Below are 6,000 nucleotides of genomic sequence, written 5' to 3'. Positions count from 1 at the left end.
ATTCTACATCCTTCTTTTAAGATATTGTCAAGAATTTGGTCCTCCTTGAGTATAGGTAAATGTTTGAGGATAATATTCTTTATTAATGAGAATTGATTACTATATTGAAGAATAATAGCCGGTTTATTTGAATCCAATGTTGGGTATTTCTTTTTGTTAGTGAGCATGTCCTCCCTGTTTTTTTTGGAAGTTATCCTGGATGCTCTTTCAAGTATCCAGTTAGGATATCCCCTATTGCGTAACCTTTTGGAGATTGTATTTTGTTCCGCAAGAAAATTCGCCTCCGTATTGCAGTTACGTCTAGCCCTATGTAGTTCACCCACGGGAATGGAGGTAACTGTTTGTCTAGGGTGATTACTCTTCGCGTGCAGAATAGTATTCCCCGAAACGGGTTTGCGATGTGTTTTTGTTTGAATTATTTCTCCCTCAATCCCTGCCAAATCTAAATCCAAGAAAATGGTGTTGTTAGGATGAAAAGTATGGGTGAATCTAAGATTGGCATCGTTGGAGTTGAGGTAATTTATAAAGAAAGAAATGTCTGAGATTCGTCCCTTCCAAATAAATAGCAGGTCGTCAATATAACGACCATACCAATAAATATGTATATTGAAAATATTTTTATCAGAAAAAATATATCGTTCCTCCCACCAAGCCATCACTAAATTCGCCAGAGAGGGTGAAAATCTTGCCCCCATCGAGACACCCTTAAGTTGGAGATAAAATTTATGGTTGAATGTAAAAAAATTATGTTGCATCAAAAAAAGTGAGACATCTAGAATATACAATTGAAGCTCATGACTATATGGGCTATATTTGTGCAGATGGTATTCCAATGCTTCATGTGCTATAGTATGTGGTATATTAGTATATAATGAGATGACATCACAGTTAAGCCAAACAAAATCCTGAGACCATAATTCATTCTCAAAGGATCTGAGAACATCTTGAGTGTCTCTGAGGAAACCTGGAGTCTTCGTTGCTAAGGGTTGCAAAAGGGAGTCCACCCATTCCGAAAATCTCTCTAGGAGTGACCCTATACCGGATACAATGGGTCTCATTGGCGGAGGATTCAGGTTCTTGTGCACTTTCGGGAGAGCATGTAAGATTGGAATAGTCGGAAAGTCCACATCAATGTATGACGACTGTTTGGAGGTAAGAAGGCCCTTATCCAGACCCTCTTGTATTAATTTTTTCATTTTTATCTGAAAGTTACTGGTGGGATTATGATCCAAGATCTTATAAGTGTCATTATCAGATAACATAGTGGTGACTTCTGCGATGTATGCATCTCTATTCATGATTACAATGCTTCCCCCTTTGTCCGATTTTTTAATAACGAGATCCTTGTTGTCCTCTAGAGACTTAAGTGCTAGAAATGAATCCTTGGACAGATTTTTGGGAAATTTCGTAGTTACAGTGGAGTCTGCAAGAAGTTGCAGATCTTTTTCCACAGCCATTTGAAATCTGTCCATTGATTCAATTCTTGATTCTAGTGGATAGAACTTGGGGTTACTAGTTTTCAATTCCGTGGAAATATTGACCTCCTGAGACTGGGATTCTAGGCTCAAACTCTCCAGATCTATAAGTGTTCTCAATTCATCAAATCGATAAAATTTGGGGTTTTGAGCCTTAATAGATGTTTTTTCTATCCCAGAATCTTGGCTGTCTAAATCTGGTTCCATATTGTGGGTGAAATGTCTCTTGATAGTGAGGTCTCTGACAAATTTGTTAATGTCTTTAAGTGTGTTGAAGGGATCAAAATTGCACGCGAGGGCAAAATTAAGACCAAGGGAGAGCACTTTTTCTTGTGCTGAGGTCAGAACAGTAGATGACAAGTTGATGACACTGAGTAAAGGTGTTATAATCTCCGATGTCTCAGGCGACGACCTTGGTCCTGCTCTGAATGGTTTGTGTTTTCTCCCCCCTCTTCGACCCCGTTTTTTGAGGCCTTGAATTGATTTCTGTCTCTGACTTGTGGTCTTGAACTTGAGTCCTCACTGTCAGAAGTTGTCGCTGACTCCAGTTCCATGGAACTGAAACTGACCCTGGAGGCATTAATGTCTCTGTTCTTTCCAAAGTTCCGTTTTTTCAAAATGGACTTGAATTTATTCGGTGTTCTGTCCTCTCTAGTCCAAGAATACACTTCATTATTAGCATAATCCTTAGAATCTCGGAGAAATTTTTTCTTCTTAACTTCCGCTAGTGATTGATTGATCTTGTTGATATATTGGGAAGTACGAGATTCAAGCATTGAAAAGTCAGGTGAGCTGGAGGCTGCATTGATCTGTGTCTCTACTATTTGGATATCTTTTTCCAAGCTGGTGAGCTTTAACACTTCTTCTTTAGTAATGAGTTCCATAAGTTTGAGGGAACAGTCAGTTAGTGTTTGATTCCAGTTGGTAAAAAACTCATCTGAATACTTGAAAGAAGGATTCTTCCTGATACGCAAGCCTCGGGGAATCATTTTTTTAGATATATAGTTGTTAAGGGTTGTTAAATCCCACCACACTTTTGCTTCCTGGATTTTGAGTTTTTCAACTTGGTGGAAAAGGTTATTCAGACTGTGATTATTCTCCCCCACATCATCCAAATTGCCGAACACTTGGGCCGCCATGTCCACTCTGCTTAATGGTACTTCGTGTCCCATTGTTCGATGCATGGTGTTACTATATAGTAGCGTAATAATGTCAATGTTATGTCACGTATTAAAAAACACACTTGATATTTTCAGACCAAATGAATTAGATCTCCATAAGCAGATTTATCCAAAATATACAGATAGAGGCTTACAACATCCACCTTTCGACGGAAAATGAATAAACACTTCCTATGCATACATGTGTAATCCAAAAATGGCCCTAATGAGGGCAAGGTGAGCACGTAAGGCAAAACCGATGACCGGAATAGAGAAAAAAGATAGGAGGGAACCTCCAGCTCACCTTAGGGCAGTGAATGAATTTGGTGCCCTTGTTGCGCCAGGATCCCCGTGTCGGCACACGTCAGTAGAGACACAAAAGACAGTAGATGTGATCCAGCGCAGGGAGAAATAAGTCCAATTTCCAAGTAAGTTAAAATGGAAACTCGTTCCAATTTTATTGATATGACGTAAAAAACATCAGGAGACTTGGCTCCTGCAGAGGAAAGGTGAATGAATGGAGAAAAGGTAGGTGTGTGGAGCCTACGCGTTTCAGACGATCTCCTCGTCCTTAATCATGGCTGAAGAATAAGTGATTTGACTGTTGGGGTGAGAACTTATATCCGGTTTGATACAGGTGTATTAAATTGCGGTTCAGGAGACTGGAGGTGGAGCCAAGTCTCCTGATGTTTTTTACGTCATATCAATAAAATTGGAACGAGTTTCCATTTTAACTTACTTGGAAATTGGACTTATTTCTCCCTGCGCTGGATCACATCTACTGTCTTTTGTGTCTCTACTGACGTGTGCCGACACGGGGATCCTGGCGCAACAAGGGCACCAAATTCATTCACTGCCCTAAGGTGAGCTGGAGGTTCCCTCCTATCTTTTTTCTCTATTCCGGTCATCGGTTTTGCCTTACGTGCTCACCTTGCCCTCATTAGGGCCATTTTTGGATTACACATGTATGCATAGGAAGTGTTTATTCATTTTCCGTCGAAAGGTGGATGTTGTAAGCCTCTATCTGTATATTTTGGATAAATCTGCTTATGGAGATCTAATTCATTTGGTCTGAAAATATCAAGTGTGTTTTTTAATACGTGACATAACATTGACATTATTACGCTACTATATAGTAACACCATGCATCGAACAATGGGACACGAAGTACCATTAAGCAGAGTGGACATGGCGGCCCAAGTGTTCGGCAATTTGGATGATGTGGGGGAGAATAATCACAGTCTGAATAACCTTTTCCACCAAGTTGAAAAACTCAAAATCCAGGAAGCAAAAGTGTGGTGGGATTTAACAACCCTTAACAACTATATATCTAAAAAAATGATTCCCCGAGGCTTGCGTATCAGGAAGAATCCTTCTTTCAAGTATTCAGATGAGTTTTTTACCAACTGGAATCAAACACTAACTGACTGTTCCCTCAAACTTATGGAACTCATTACTAAAGAAGAAGTGTTAAAGCTCACCAGCTTGGAAAAAGATATCCAAATAGTAGAGACACAGATCAATGCAGCCTCCAGCTCACCTGACTTTTCAATGCTTGAATCTCGTACTTCCCAATATATCAACAAGATCAATCAATCACTAGCGGAAGTTAAGAAGAAAAAATTTCTCCGAGATTCTAAGGATTATGCTAATAATGAAGTGTATTCTTGGACTAGAGAGGACAGAACACCGAATAAATTCAAGTCCATTTTGAAAAAACGGAACTTTGGAAAGAACAGAGACATTAATGCCTCCAGGGTCAGTTTCAGTTCCATGGAACTGGAGTCAGCGACAACTTCTGACAGTGAGGACTCAAGTTCAAGACCACAAGTCAGAGACAGAAATCAATTCAAGGCCTCAAAAAACGGGGTCGAAGAGGGGGGAGAAAACACAAACCATTCAGAGCAGGACCAAGGTCGTCGCCTGAGACATCGGAGATTATAACACCTTTACTCAGTGTCATCAACTTGTCATCTACTGTTCTGACCTCAGCACAAGAAAAAGTGCTCTCCCTTGGTCTTAATTTTGCCCTCGCGTGCAATTTTGATCCCTTCAACACACTTAAAGACATTAACAAATTTGTCAGAGACCTCACTATCAAGAGACATTTCACCCACAATATGGAACCAGATTTAGACAGCCAAGATTCTGGGATAGAAAAAACATCTATTAAGGCTCAAAACCCCAAATTTTATCGATTTGATGAATTGAGAACACTTATAGATCTGGAGAGTTTGAGCCTAGAATCCCAGTCTCAGGAGGTCAATATTTCCACGGAATTGAAAACTAGTAACCCCAAGTTCTATCCACTAGAATCAAGAATTGAATCAATGGACAGATTTCAAATGGCTGTGGAAAAAGATCTGCAACTTCTTGCAGACTCCACTGTAACTACGAAATTTCCCAAAAATCTGTCCAAGGATTCATTTCTAGCACTTAAGTCTCTAGAGGACAACAAGGATCTCGTTATTAAAAAATCGGACAAAGGGGGAAGCATTGTAATCATGAATAGAGATGCATACATCGCAGAAGTCACCACTATGTTATCTGATAATGACACTTATAAGATCTTGGATCATAATCCCACCAGTAACTTTCAGATAAAAATGAAAAAATTAATACAAGAGGGTCTGGATAAGGGCCTTCTTACCTCCAAACAGTCGTCATACATTGATGTGGACTTTCCGACTATTCCAATCTTACATGCTCTCCCGAAAGTGCACAAGAACCTGAATCCTCCGCCAATGAGACCCATTGTATCCGGTATAGGGTCACTCCTAGAGAGATTTTCGGAATGGGTGGACTCCCTTTTGCAACCCTTAGCAACGAAGACTCCAGGTTTCCTCAGAGACACTCAAGATGTTCTCAGATCCTTTGAGAATGAATTATGGTCTCAGGATTTTGTTTGGCTTAACTGTGATGTCATCTCATTATATACTAATATACCACATACTATAGCACATGAAGCATTGGAATACCATCTGCACAAATATAGCCCATATAGTCATGAGCTTCAATTGTATATTCTAGATGTCTCACTTTTTTTGATGCAACATAATTTTTTTACATTCAACCATAAATTTTATCTCCAACTTAAGGGTGTCTCGATGGGGGCAAGATTTTCACCCTCTCTGGCGAATTTAGTGATGGCTTGGTGGGAGGAACGATATATTTTTTCTGATAAAAATATTTTCAATATACATATTTATTGGTATGGTCGTTATATTGACGACCTGCTATTTATTTGGAAGGGACGAATCTCAGACATTTCTTTCTTTATAAATTACCTCAACTCCAACGATGCCAATCTTAGATTCACCCATACTTTTCATCCTAACAACACCATTTTCTTGGATTTAGATTTG

The sequence above is a fragment of the Rhinoderma darwinii genome, assembly GCF_050947455.1.
Source record: "Rhinoderma darwinii isolate aRhiDar2 chromosome 5 unlocalized genomic scaffold, aRhiDar2.hap1 SUPER_5_unloc_35, whole genome shotgun sequence".
In the NCBI taxonomy this organism is placed as follows: Eukaryota; Metazoa; Chordata; class Amphibia; order Anura; family Rhinodermatidae; genus Rhinoderma; species Rhinoderma darwinii.
This window is presented reverse-complemented; position numbering follows the sequence as displayed.